At 32.1% G+C, this 15,697-nt stretch overlaps 1 protein-coding gene across 1 annotated transcript in view; it reads left to right on the top strand.

Moving 5' to 3' along the window:
• Positions 1–9,798: 9,798 nt before the first annotated feature.
• Positions 9,799–15,697, top strand: part of LOC143249299 (protein O-mannosyl-transferase Tmtc3-like) — a 126,924-nt gene continuing 121,025 nt past the window's right edge. Inside the window, exon 1 of the mRNA XM_076498899.1 lies at positions 9,799–9,948. The gene's annotated coding sequence lies outside the window, so the exon portion shown is untranslated. The remainder of the gene's footprint in view (positions 9,949–15,697) is intronic.

The raw sequence follows: 15,697 nt of genomic DNA, 5'->3' as shown, positions 1-15,697 counted from the left end.
TTCTTTAGTCTTACACTGCTAAATTAGGGACGGCTAGCGCAAATAGCCCTCGTATAGCTTTGGGCAAAATTCAAAACAAATCAAACAAACCAGGATTAACCTTTATTTCTATGAATTGCACGTTTTAAATAATTTTATGTTTCTCACAAAAATTACTTAGTAGTTTATGGCGGGTGTACATATTAATATTGATAGAATCTTTCCAGATTTTTTTTATGTTGTAATTTTAGCACTATTCAATTATTATATGTGCAATAAAATGCAGAAACTATAGTCATAATGACAACCACGTGTTACGCATATGTTCACTGTCATCATAATTTAATACTGAAGAAGAAAGGGCTAAGCTACAAGTTTTATCATTTCAAACACTCTATCCAATATGTCTGCGGACTTGCAACGCTAGAAACCGAGTTTGTTTGTTTTTTTGATACCCGTAGCGGGGATAGTACAGATAGCTTTGTGCTTAACTTCAAACAAGCAAATGTACCGAAGGCCACATGTCCCCGCGTTCCCAGCTGTTCCCAGCTCTTGTGGACATAATAAACTCCAAGTAAAGAAAGGTCTTACAGACTTATGCGGGTTTTTCCAAATACACCCTTTCTTTCAAAGACTATATTAGCAGAGTGAATGTATCTTAATAATATCTTTAGATTATTGCCGAAGTCATAGAAGCTATCAGAATAATCTTATATAAAGCATGTTCATAGATTCTGGTAGTTTAATTTTATAATTTAAGTTGAATCCATGAGTGAACGTCACAAAGGAGTATAGAACTGTCTTATATGCTATGTATGAAGGTTGAAGAAAAAAATAAATATCAGCTAATTTCAACAGAAGCATACATTATGAACAGCCCTCCAGTGGTACGGTGATATGTCTGCTGACTCTCATTGCTAGAAATCGGGTTTCGATACCCGTGGTGGGCAAAGCACAGATAATCCATTGTGTAGCTTTGTGCTTAATTATAAAAAAACATTCTGAGCATACAAATTGCATGTAGTTTTATTTCTATATTTTAGTCTGTGTCTAAAGTACTCTTATTATATTTCAGTTCACCATGTAAAAGATAAATCTTTCAAGACGGATTTAATATCTTTAAAGGGAAGGTTTATAATTTGTTTGATTGAACGCTAGTCGTTCTTACCTATGAAATAAACTAAGGGGTAGTCCTCTAGTGTCCACACTTGTGTTACTCTAATGGAATAATATGATTTATGTGTAACTCTAAGGGAATAATAGTATTTATCTGTTACTCTTATAACGCATTCGTTGTATCAAAATCCAGAATCCGGCATGCTAAATGTCCGCCTTATAGTAGGGCCCTGTGTAACGTTATTGATACGTCAAGAGCATACACCGCAGCTAGTAAAATCTCAAATGTAGTAAGAGTAACATCAGCTGGAAACCATCATATGCTGTAGGGATCACCACACTTTTTACCTTATTATGCAATCAAAGTGTGCTTAAGCCTCAATAGAGGACATTATCAAACTAAAATAAATAAATAAAAAGAAATTACAAGGCTTTATTGGTTATTACATCTAATTTAAGGACAAAATAGGCTACTAAACCAAACTTTAAAATAAAATTGAAACAAAGTCAGCTTTCATTGCATCCATCACATCTGAAGGCAACCCATTCCAAAGGCCAAAGGTAGATATACAGAATAAAGCTGTATAAGATTAAAATGATTCCTACTCTGCTAGAGTTTATTGTTATGGCCCATAATCATTCCATTCTCATCATATAATAATGAGAAACCAGTGCTTGTGCTTAAATAGTATAAATATCATTCAACAAACTGTGGACTCGGGAACAATGGTGAACTACTATCTCGTCAGACTGAATTACGTATGTGTATATAGCTTAGTTCCTCTTGCAGACAGTTTCACTAAGAGATGAACCACGTATTCACAACAAGAAGATCCTAAGAAACCACATTTACCCTTGAGGTAACATTTCTGTCCTGTTGTTTAAGATGTTTTCCGATCGCCAAACTAGAGTTAGTTGTGTCTAATAGTATGTTTAATAAAGTGTTGTCCTTTTACTCACATTTACATTTAACTTGAATCTTTTAACTAGAATATCATATTTTCACTTTTAATATACAATGCTTCTTGTTATTATCATCTGTCGTTTTTTTCGTATTTATAAACATTATTTTTACTGTATTATCTGTATTATGTCCTGATACTATCCATATTAATAGTGAAACAGTGAAATGGGTCTTATAAGGTAACTCAAATATTACTCTACTTTAAAGTTTCACTGTTGGTTACAGGAGAGGTTAAATACACTTTTGCATATAGTAGTGTTATTTAGGGGATATTATATGAAGCAAATATGTGGTTATATTTTATTTTTTTCTTTAATGTGATGTACATTAAAATATTTACTAACTTATATACATATATATAAGTTTTATTATATAGGCCACATTGTTAGCTCAGTATACAAATTTTGAACTAATTTGGCCGAATCAATCACATGTGATTGGGATTATGACAGCAAGAGTGTCCAGCTGGTGAAGAAGTGCGTTGTAACAATTAAGAGCAAAAATGGTATAAGGAATTAGCTATATTTTTTACTGGGTTGATTTTTAATTCTGATCTAAGTCCTTAGATTGCTGTTATTAGAAATTAATGAAAATGCACCTAATTATATGCCAGGATTGTTGCAGACTGGCTGACTGAGAATGGGAAAACTTATTTGTCATCTATTCTGGGTCTTTCCCATTGCAACATCTTAGATTATCGAATCACTGTCTTTAAGAGAGTTGAGTACGTTATATCAAAGAAACGATTTTTACAAAGAAATGAGCAAATCAGGTGAGAACCACAGCCAATATACAGTTTCGATGAAACGGTATATATATATCAGAACTAAATGTTGACATCGTGGACTTTAATAGGTAGTGTGATGCCAAAGGAAATTGATCGCTTTTGGAAAAAAAAATTAACAGCTCTTTCCGAAGCAAAATATTTATACAACCAGGTCACAAAGCTATGTTCGAATTTAAAATTTGCACAAACAAGAAAATATTCTATACCTAATAGCATTAGAAAATAAATGAATATGAATCAACTTAGAAACTGGATTATCTAGAAGTAGGCCTACAATGAGCCATGATATGCAAAGTGCGGAGACTTGTAACAGAACAAAACTGTTGTCTTGCACACTAGATAGCAGCACTACGAACGGAGCCTTTTGAAATGGAAAACACTGAAGGGCTGTTATCAGAATGCACGGCTGTAAGATAGAATACGACTAAACATAAAGATGTTGGCTGTAGTAATATGATAAAGATCTAGCATTGTTTTAAAATATCGAGCTCATCTTCTGCATCACTTTCTTTTTTTGACATCCCTAAACTAAATTTAACTCTTTTTTTTTAATTCTGAATTTCAGATATACTGATATGCTCAGTTTGGTAAAATAGAACTTCTAAATATTATGCATAAACCTATTTTAACTCACATTTTGTGAATTAGTTTGTTTTTTCGCAGACTCATCTCAAAGTATTGAGGCTAGCAAAACCAAATTTGGCATGCGGGTTTGAAATTGCCTTGATGTTATTCTTGTTTATATAATGTAGTTTCTCTACCAAGGCGTTATCTAGTGGAAAGAAAACGTTCTCGGAAGGTCCTCCAAATATGACGAAAGTGTTTTAGGTTGCTGGCCTTGAATATGATATTAAAGCTTGTGCTCCTGGCTATTCATAGGTACTCTGGCGCACCATGTTTCAAACTGTGCTCATAAAGCCACTTTAAAAACTAGCAGGATCAATTTTAACCTACTTAATCAGGTATAACAAGTGAGTGTTCCAAGTTGGTTTTCTTTCAGGTATGTATTTCCTTTGAGATGACTACAGAAGTAATTAGGCAATGGAAGAAAGAACTTGATCGGTACGTTAGGGTATTTGTGAACCAAGGGAGAGCTTTGAACACCGTAACTGATATTTTACTTCAGCAAAATAACACAGAAAATGAATGTCCTGGGAATAAGCGCCCTCTTTGCAAACTTCCAACGGCCTCCTTTCCCAACAAAATGGTTTGTGTAATTTGAATTCTCTAAATAATACGATACTGTTGGTTAATACAATTCGTGATTAAGACTCGATGAAATCAATTAATAAAAATATGTTAAAAATTGAAATAAAAATACTGTCAAAATTATTGGTTGTGAACCTTAATCCTCAAGCCAAAGGTGTTTTTTTTAATATGTAGCACAGTGGTGTCCTATAACATTCTCGTCTATGAACAACTCTTAACTCATTTTGTGTGATATCACAAATATCAGTTTCATACAAGTATACTGATTCATAAAATAAGATAAAGTGGTTTTGTCAATACTTTATTAACTAACTATTCTTTTCTGTTTTACATGGTTTTATATGCGTTGGTATTAATATTTTATGTCTACGTGTTAGGTTAAGAAATTCTTCCTTTGAAAAACAATTCAGAATTGTTTCTTGGGGTTATCTGCTTTCGGTGACGTTAGATTATATCTTGATATAAGTTGATTGTTTTGGTTTTCGAACGTTCAATTATCCACACTATAAAACCCTCTAGCTTGTTTTAAATACCTTTCTTTGTTTAGATTAATATATTATAAGTAGTTTTAGTGGAAACTTTCATCAAGAAGAAAAAAAACCGGTTTCTTTCCGATGTAGTCCTTTCTTGTTGTAATTTCTTCGGGGTTTTTAAGGCACTAATCAACAAGGTTTTTAATCTAAGTTACGTAGCCAAGTGGTTAGGGTACTCGACTCGTAATGTGAAGGTCGCAAATTCAAATCACCATCACACTATACAAGCTCTCTCTTTCATCCATGGGGTCGTTATATGTGATAATCAATCCCAATCGTTGGTAAAAGAGAACCTCAAGAGTTAGTGGTGATTGGTGATGACTAATTGCCTTCCCTCTGATATTACAGTGTTAAAGTACGGGTGGCTAGCGCAGATAGCCCTCGTGCAGTTTTGCACGAAATTCAAAAATAAAGAAAACCTAATCAAAAAGTCCAATAGTTCATGGTCAAATTATAAAGACCTGAACAAATCAGTTTCAAAAGATCGTTATCATTACTGTTTCTGTAACTTTTATTTATATAGGAAAATAATATCGTTGTTGGTTATAATCTATTAACTTAAAAAACAGACTACTATACCTGGGCGCTTAAGTATAGTGTGTATATATATATATATATTTATTCATTTTTCTGAACGTAAAGTTCAACAACTAGATAAATGTGTAAGTAATCTACATATCGATTTGTCTTTATAAATATAATAATATAAGCTTATAGAAGTTAAGCTACTTATAGTCCACGACTGAAATGGGAATTTTAAAACTACAAAATACAATTTTGTGAAAAGTTGGTAACGATATTCACGTTTTAGACACCAGGTGTCTCTTGATTAAATTAATATGGCGAACAAGCACGATTTCGTAGCTACATTCAGTGTGCTTTCAGTGCCAACTAATGTCCAAACTTTTCCTTCTGTCTAGGTTGTTCTAACAATGGAAGCGTGCAAGAATACTTAACGATCTTAAAGCTGAATGCAGTTTCAAAAAAACTTCTCAACGTTTTCTTATTATAAGCTGATAATAATAAAAGTATATTATTTTCTAACATTGGAATATATGTATCTATATTTATTCATTCAGCGTACTATTAAATTTAAGATTAATTGTTAAATTATAATATTGCTTTATTTTCATTTTAATCTACTATATATTTTAACCTTTTATTTACACGACATTTCCCAGTGGCACAGCAGAATGTCTGCGCACTTGGAAGGTTAGAAATAGCCTTTCGATTCCCTAGGTGTGTGTAGCTAAGTGCTTAATTTTAAACAAGATAACTTTAAAGTTATAATCATATTTTTTAACAAAATAGATTAGCAACTACTACGGTTTTATATAAATTTCAAAGAATATTTAAACAATTATAATTTGTAACTTATTATGTATTAAAACAAATTGTCCCCCGCTGGGATAGCGGTAAGTCTTCGGATTTACAACGCTAAAAACAGGGGTTAGATTTCACTTAGTGAACACAGCAAATAGCCTGAGGTGCCTTTGCTATAAGAAATCACACATACACACACATTAAAATAAATTACGCGATAGTGACAGATGTAACATTACAAAGACTCGTGTTTATGATAATACGTTTTAAGTGAAAAATTAAATAAGCATATAATGCTTAATATTTAATTCATAATACATCTAAAACGCTAAAATCAGGGGTTCGATTCCCTTCGGTGGACTCAGAGGAGAAACACACACAAATAATACCTCTACTTCTTAACTCAGATTTTAATTCGAAATATATCTCTGGGGTGTTTACACAATAGTTTATTTAAGTCTTTCTGTAAGACTGTAAACTTTAACTTAATATGTTTTTAATATAACTTGATAAGGCAGTGTGATTTGGCGTAAGATTTTTATCTAAAAATTCATTTCTCCTTTTAAAATTTAGTACTAAATTATTTTTACCCAACAATCGTATGTACTTTATTTTTCTTTAACATCATTTGAATTTCTGGAAGTCAGGAAAGATTCTGAAAACATCTGATAAAAATTGTTTCGCTTCTACTCATGTTGATAGAATCTCTGTCTACGTCTACATATACATGTGTACGTATTGCAAGAGGAATTTGAATGAATGTTTTATATACAGCCATTCATAGACTTTCGATAGTCGAGATTTGTTTTAAAAGTCACTCCAGTTCCTTTAACACAGATAGCGCAAAATGAGAAGTAGGTGTTACTTTTGTACCAAGGGATTAGATTGTTCATCCAATATGTAAAATTCACATGCTTTGAATACTTGCATACACTTACAATCCTGGCAAAACTGACGTAGAACGTTAGCTGATTTCCGATTTAATTTTGTACACTAAAAGATTGCCATATGTTATCAAGCTTAACGTCCTGTGAGTAAACAAACAGAACAATCTTAAATGCTTTTAGAATTAATGACTTTTGTAAATGAAAACTAAACTTTTAATTTTAAGCAACAAAATGTTGCATTTGAATACGATATGAAAATTATCTTAATATATCCGTCAGTTATTGAGCTATGACAGATCCTATCTGGAGATTCAACCGCTTATCTTATTCAGTTTTGCCTTTGACCAACACTGGCAAGTAACAAGCGGACAATATACATACATATATTTATAATTATTTCAAATCGTAACAGGTTTGAATATTTAAATTCGATAAAGTGAAGACATTATTCATATTATCACAACATATTTTCTCTCATCTCTTTAGCTTCTGTTCTTTCACGACCTAAAATTATTATGTAAATTGTCTTACAACATCGCGAACCCTAAAGAACAGTTATGAGCATCATAATTTTAAAGGTCCTACTTTAAATGTTTGTTTTTCATTGATTTTATGAAAATATTTTAAGCATTTATTTAGTTTTATCAAAGGAAGAAATATATTAGATAGAGAAAAAAATTCGATTCAATGTTAGTGAACGTGCCAGACAACCCAACAAAGGCTTTATGCAATTTTTGTTTTATGCTTTTGTTATAAGCAAACTACCAAAACATTTGAACGTTTAAAGAACCCATAGCTTATAGCTTCAGCCCGATGATATTGTGTTGATGTGAGGGAAAGAATTATTCTATAAACACAAGTTATTGTTAAATGGAAATGATCTATAAATGCTTTCCTGGTATTATTGATTTTATTTGCTTTTAACTTTTTACATGTAAGAACATTGGAACAGACTACAAAAGATACAAATCTGTATAAAGTTTATCATTGTTGCTACACATAAATATATTTGTCGTTGGTCTCAATTTATTGACAATTCAGAAACATAGTTTATTTTATTTTTCGTTACATACACATTACTCAATATTACTAGTGAGGTTTGTTTTGAATTTCGCGCAAAGCTACTCGAGGACTATGTGCGCTAGTCGTCCTTAATTTAGCAGTGTAAGGCTAGAGGGAAGGTAGCTAGTCATCACCACCCACCACCAACTCTTGGGCTACACTTTTATCAAAGAATAATGGGATTGACCGTTACATTATAACGCTCCAACGGCTGAAAGGGCGAGCATTTTTGGTGCCACGGGGATTCGAACCCGCGATCCCCAGATTACGAGTCGAACGCCTTAACCCACCTGGCCATGCCGGGCCTCACTAGTGAGGAGTATAGATTTTTGTAGTCGTATGACACATTGCTGAAATAATCAAATTCAAACTGTCTCAAATTTTTTCTCCTCTTGAGTTTGATAATTAATTGTGTTGCTAGTCAAACCGTCTGTGTTTTTTTTAACTACTACAATAACAATGCTCACGTTATTTTTCATATCCGTTTCGCTGAGTTGTTTATGGACATTTTTCATTTAGTTTCGAAAAATTAATACGTTTGAATTTGGATCGTGTTAATGTTTTATTTCGTCTATTTTTAAATCACGTGCAGCTTACATACACACACACACACAGAGACTTATATATGTGTAAGTCTCAAAATAAACTCTTCGGAATTCTTCTACATAGCTGTTTCACTAATAAATTTAAACATGACTTATTTATTAAATTAGTGTTTTATTATCAATGATATTAGAACTGATATAGCTAGAAAGATTAGAATTACATACTCAGTGAGGCAAGGACTGTTTTACCTATAGAACTGAAACTGCATTATATCTGAGAATATTGATCATTTTGTGATAAATTATTTCTTTTGTGACCAATGAAATAAGCAAGAATATTTTTTATGCATTTACTTGTATGTGTTTAACGAAACGTAATAATCACGTGACTATAGTTTGCTAGAAAGTTTAGAGACATAGAGTAACTTAAATGATCAGAAACTTTTGTACCAACGAAGATTGAAATGTCGTCTAAAAAATTCAAAGATAGCTGAAGTCTGTAGAAGTCTCCAATGAAAATTCACGTGATGTCTTGAACATGATTTTTTATATGAATACTGATAATATTTCTAAACAGTGAATACTACATTATTATTGAGAATAATCTCAGTTTATTCGCACAAAAATTATTGTAATGACGTGTAACGATACTAAAATTTGAACTTCATTTGTCTAATATATCCAAGCTGTAAAGGAACATGCACTAAGAATAATTATTATTTATCAACAAGTTTACTTTAGTATAATGAGTGAGACTAAGATGTTTATTTTTTAAACTTTTACGTTTTATGATCAGTGAAAATAGAGAGGTTATTATTATTGATTGATCTTGTTTTATTTAGTCTCTAAGAATACATTGAATAATTTTTTAACTTGATGATTGTAAAATTGGTGAGATGTGATAGTGTTCATGAACTTACGTTTGAAATTAAAATTTTATCTATTTATTAACGTTATATGTTTGGTAGGATAATTAAAAACGTGTTAAATGGTAACAAGTTAATCGTATTTACAATTAAACAAATGATAACTGATTCTCTATAATAATAGTTCAATACATATCAATAAGTAATTTACAACCTCTTCTCATTCTCTTTCAGTGAGAATTTTTTTTTGTTTCAGTATGATATATAAAATTAATCCTAGGTTTTATATTGAATTTAGGTGAAAAAGTCAGTTAATATCAATACCAGTTTACCTAGTAACTCTATCAAAATCAGTTTATTTTTACTGAAACACCAAAAGACAACAGGTTTGTTATCTTGCTCGTTTTATTCGCTATTTCCACTCAGTGGCACTACGCAAATCGCCACGAGAGGCGCTACTAGCAAGATGTTTCCAGTTTAAAAATACGAGGCTGTAGGAAGAGGAACAAACCGGTGTATATGAACGAGTTACTAAGACGCGAAGTTCTTACCTTTGGTAAACGTTGGCGAAGACGTATGATAAGGCGATCTATGTAGATCTAGAAACTAACACTAATAAGCTCTCTACAGTGAGAAAAAAGTCTTCGTATCCTCTAAACGTCTGTTGTCCAAGCAAGGTAAGTATTCACTGAGTGTTCTTTTTAAAGCAGTGAGTTTAAGCTGCTTATGTGAGACTGCTCAAGAGTTACACGTAATAAAATATATGCCGTTTGAGGCTAAGACTTAGTATTCACAAAAATGTAACTTTTGTTTTTGAAAAAATATATTGTTTATGAAGTGAAACAAAAACGATTGTGTATTACAAACTGAAGTTTGTTTACTGTTTGAAAATATCCAGAGACGTTGCTTTAAATATTGTTTATTCAGTTGGCTAAACTTTAGGATGTTGCAGTGTTATACGCTTCCAGTAGATATCAAATATCATATTTATTTTAAATTACAGTTTTATTTCTCTACCACGATTGAACAAAATAATTAATTATTGATATAAATTAATCTTGGTCATAATAATTATAAAACAGATGACTCATTTTATTTTTATGACCTAATGTTTATATACTTTTTAGTTTGTAACGTTTTATCCTATGCACTCACGAGATGAGCGAAAAAGCAATCAGTTTTAGAAGAGATATTGTAAATTCGCAGGTTTCAGACGTGCCAGTGGAAACGCGACCCCTGCAGTGACACAGCTTGTATAGAATATGCTAACTATAACAAATAAAATAACAAAGTAGCTATAATAATTTTCTACAGCATCAGTGAAGACAAAGTCCAACTTGTGGTTCAAATTTTGCAATTTGAATACGATGTGTCATTAATTGTGCTTGACATTTTATCACCTAATGTTTGCTGTCGGATCAGAGAATACTAGTTTTTGAATCACTCCTCTAGAACCCCTTCTTAAATGAGCAAGAGCTAGTTTGACATATTGTCGTGTTTTTCAATAATTAATCAGAGTGAGTGTGGATTCAATGGCCTGAATATTGTTTCATTGCCTTATTAGAAATGCATTTTGTTACTCCTTTTTTATCTTAATTTTGATTCTTAATAGTAGTCAGTTAAACAATAACAGATTTTTCAAATTTCTAAATCACACAAACTAGACTACGTGTGATAAATATTGTACTGAAGAGATAAACCAGTTCAACTTGTAGATTAGTAATATGTTTCTAGTTTAAAGATTTCAGTACACGACTTTGTTTATAACATTTCCTGACTGCTTAGATATTTATTTCTTTAAGAGTCCTCCAGAACATTCAATATATCATTTGGAGCATAATTTAGTTTTATCATGCATCATGTTCAACCATTAAAATAAATCTAATTATGCAAATAGCTTTGGTTATTTAAACTGGGCCCGGCATGGCCAAGCGTGTTAAGGCGTGCGACACGTAATCTGAGGGTCGCAGGTTCGCATCCCCGTCGCGCCTAACATGCTCGCTCTCCCAGCCGTTAGGGCGTTATAATGTGACGGTCAATCCCACTATTCGTTGGTAAAAGAGTAGCCCATGAGTTGGCGGTGGGTGGTGATGACTAGCTGCCTTCCCTCTAGTCTTACACTACTAAACTAGGGACGGCTAGCACAAATAGCCCTCGAGTAGCTTTTTTTGCAAAATTCAAAAACAAACAAACATATTTAAAGCGCTTACAAATTTTCTGCAATTACGTAAATATTCCATTTTACCATGAACGTAGCTAATCATGGCTTATTTGCGTTAGGTAGTGAAAATACAGTCAAATGAAAAGAAACGCTTAAGAAAGTGTGCTTACGACCACAAGACGTAGTATTTGTTTTACAGTTTAAGCTCACCATATTTTTGAAAATCAAGGCGTGTTTTATTAGCGTTCAAGAGAACGCGTTAATCGGTTCTCCCATTTTCTTCGCATATCACCAAATTTGAAGGACATGAAAGCGATCAAAGTTCTATGTAAAAAGAAAGGTTATTTCATAAAATCTGAAAGTAGGAAAATATCCTTAATAATCTTTATGAAAGACCAAAAAACGTGTTTTTGGTAATCGTGGGAGACTTTCCAGGAAGAAGTGACTCGATAAAACTACCATTATTTCGAGAAATGGCGAAATGCTTGCTCGGTTGTGCTTTAAAATCACTTTTTATTTTTGTCAAAATTGAAAGATTTTGTTACCTTTTATATTGCATTTATGTTGTTTCAGGCTTACATATACAATATGTAATATTGTAATATATGCAATAGTTAACTGTTAACTAAATATATCGAAAGCGAGATAGTAGGATCATAGTAATATAGAAAAAAAAATGAAACGGCATGTGACACTAATATTATAAGTAAATTAACACGTTTCGCTGTCATACTTTGAAAACGGTTGCCTAAACCTCCATTTATTAAACAGAAAATATTAATACTTGCTTAGATTTTTTCATTAGAATAAAAATGCTGAAATCGATTTTACAACAGAGAAAAATCAAATGTAGTACAATTATACATTTCTTTGGTTGCGTGATTCACTTAAATTTGTATGAAGAAGCAAAGTAGGGAATTTACAGGTTTTTGTTCTACGAAATCTAGAGTTAAAATATTTTATCGTAAGACTACATATGTCCTTTAAGATCAGTCCCCGTCCCACCAAACATGCTCGCCCTTTCAGCGGTTGGGTCGTTATAATGTGACAGTCAATCCCAATATTCGTTGGTAAAAGAGTAGTCCAAGAATTGGCGATGGGTGGTGATGACTAATTGCCTTCCCTCTAGTCTTACACTGCTAAATTAGGGATGACTAGCGTAAAAAGGCCTTTGTGTAGCTTTGCGCGAAATTCAAAACAAACAAACAAACAACATCAATCTTAGTTTCTATATTTTTTTTATCCAAACATTTGCACTTGAAGAAAGGGGACATTGAATAATGAAAATAAAATGTTTTAACAGTTATATAGGAGAAGGTTTAATATATAAACCAGTAGTTTATTTATCAGTTTATACTTCAAAATGTAAAACAAATAGGCAGAAATTTAAAATTAGACTTCTAGATTTTACATTCAGGAATAACTTGTGAAAAAAATAAACATTACACACTGTGTTACGTACTATAATATTTCTCGGAAGAACTTCCGTTTTATGTTACGTATTACGATTTCAAATAGCAAGAAAATTTTAATTTAGAAGTTAATTGAAATTCAACATGTATCAGATTTATGATATTTGCCAACAAGTTTGTCACACACAATTTTCTTTCTTAACACAAATAAATTTTCATATACAAGCAATAATACAACTTATAATAATAATTATTACTAATAATGATTTATATACAAAAGTTTTGCAAACTTGCAAACAATATTCAATCTTCTACCTGGTCTGGTTCATGATGAAGGAATTAATTCCATGTTGATACATAGGTACAGTTTACTTGAAGGGAATGCTAGCTATCCCTTTACACACGAGTTTAATTGCTGAAGTTATGAGATTTCTTTGTGGAAGTGCTGACGTTAGAAGTTAATTTACTAAAGTTAAACGGTTTTTAAGGTTAGAAATCTATAAATGTTTTTTTTAACTATTTGTAGTTTTTTGATTAATAAGAGTTTATCATAGTTATAGCTTCCGAGATAGTTAGTATACTAACTGTGGCAAACCAACAATATTAAATTGTCTCTCCGCGTTGCGGTGGTTACCTCTTTACATACTTATAGGCAAGGTTCTCGAAAGTCCAGTTGGCAACAATAATGCAGTCGCTAGTATTTTACACACACGCATAGTACATTATCGTTTCTTAAACTCCAGAATATTCTACAACTTTAAAGAATAGGCGGGACTTTCGCAACACACATTTAACAATACGAGTTGCATGTGTTTGTAAATAAAGGTGTGTGTGTGTATATATTAAACTTAAACATAAATAGTAAAATTAATATATTATTAAATCCGTTACAACAAGAATGAGGAACACTAGATAACTAAACAGGTCTAATCTCCGTTTACAGTGGGTTCATATTTGCTTTAAATCCTAAACATGAACAAGCCTTAATTGTAACAAAATGCAGGCTTCACTGAATAAATTGGTACTAACTTCTGCAGTAGATTAAACCCGACGCGTTTCCTAAAATATGAATATAAACATCAACCCTTTTGTATAAAAGCTATAATGAATGTTATTGTGTTGAAACAATGACGGGATATAAGGGGAACAATGGTGTTTAGACTAAATATTTAAGTTGTGTAACGCAAGTTTCGTAGGGAAGTCAAATGTTTGCCTATAGACAGAAACGTGCTGACAGATAACTGAAAATTTTCAGGAAAGGAATTTTAAAATACTAGACATTTTGACTGCACTAAGTAATATAAACTGAAACAACAACTACATGTTAAGAAACTGCACGAGTACAAATAAATGCTCTATATCTAAGTGTATATAAATAAATAAAATATTTATATAAAACCCAATGAGTGTTTGTATAGGGGTTACAAGTTGCTGCGGCTAATTTTGAGTGTTTGGGGTCGCCACACCCCTTAATTCAGTTTCTTGAAGATTTTTTTCTCTTTCTAAAGGTTGAGTTTTTAGAAATACTCGTTAATGTTATAAAAACTTTCGTGTTTTGTATTTTCTTGTGTATGTGTATCGAATGATGATGTTTTAAAACCACTGTGGTATTATGTACATTCGTTATTCAATTGGACAAGCGCTCTGGCTAACTTGCTGAATTTTCCATTCGTGTGCTTCATACAGGTGAATAGATTCAAAAGTAACGTGAACAACTCCTAAGATAGGTTCCCCTAAATTGTACAATGACTGTGATCAATCTTTGGTTATAAGTAAAAGAACATAAAAAAAGTTTCCCAAAGCTACTATGATTAGCCTTCAATGATCATGAATTTTACTATACAAATAGATTATGTATTTTACTATACAAATTACCAAATTTGATTTTGTATGTTTTTGAATTTCTCGCAAACCTACATGAGGGCTATCTGCGCTAGCCGTATCTAATTTAGCACCACCTATCGCTGTTGGGTTACTCTTTTACCAAAGAATAGTAGGATTGACTGAACTTTATAACGCCCACACGGCTGAAAGAGCGAGCATGTTTGATGTGAGGGAGATTCGAACTTTCGAATCTCAGATAACGAGTTGAAGAGATTTAGCCATCTGGCCATCAAATTTCTATTTCCTAGTTTGTGTTTGGGTTAAACTATTAAGAGAAGGAGAGATACGAAAAAAAATTTTAAGTTTAATTGTAACTATTTTTGTTTTTTAAATTTCCATTTTCACTAGAGACACTGAAGTGCTTTTAGTTTTTATTAACGCTCTATCTTGTTTATTTGTAGATATAAATACGAATATATTTTTAAGTCAGTTTCATAGCATGAGAGCTTCTTTTCAGCCTGACCCTGACCTTATATTAATAAATCACAAGTTATCACTTACGTTGTGTGTGTGTGTGTGTACATATTGGTGAAATTAAATAACCAGAATTAAATTAAAATAATTTTTAAATGTTTAGTTTAAAATAAGGTAATTTATGAACTTGGCACTACTTCATGCGTATGTACAATTTGAGCCGCATATAAAGTACGACAGTTTCAGTAAACTTGGTACACTGATATGGTTCAGTGTCGTGTTATTTAGTGCTTCTACCATGTTGGGGCAGTAATGCTAACTTCAAGAGGTAAGTTTCATCTTGCTTACCCACAAATGCTAGTTACTTATTTTTCTTATTTTTTACTTTCATCTTTTTATGTTTATCTTTTTATTCTTATTTTAACTTGGGAGAGCAGTCACCTTCCCAAAACTCACTGCAGGCAGTGAAGGGCGATAGAGATGTGGGACGTTGTGGGCTTGAGCACCCACATCTCGCTCTCCTAACTTCTAACCTTCTTATGTGAGACTAGCGAA

Source organism: Tachypleus tridentatus, chromosome 1 (assembly GCF_004210375.1).
Source record: "Tachypleus tridentatus isolate NWPU-2018 chromosome 1, ASM421037v1, whole genome shotgun sequence".
Taxonomy (NCBI): Eukaryota; Metazoa; Arthropoda; class Merostomata; order Xiphosura; family Limulidae; genus Tachypleus; species Tachypleus tridentatus.
The sequence above is the reverse complement of the archived record's forward strand: the minus strand, read 5'-3'. Positions and strand labels throughout refer to the sequence as shown.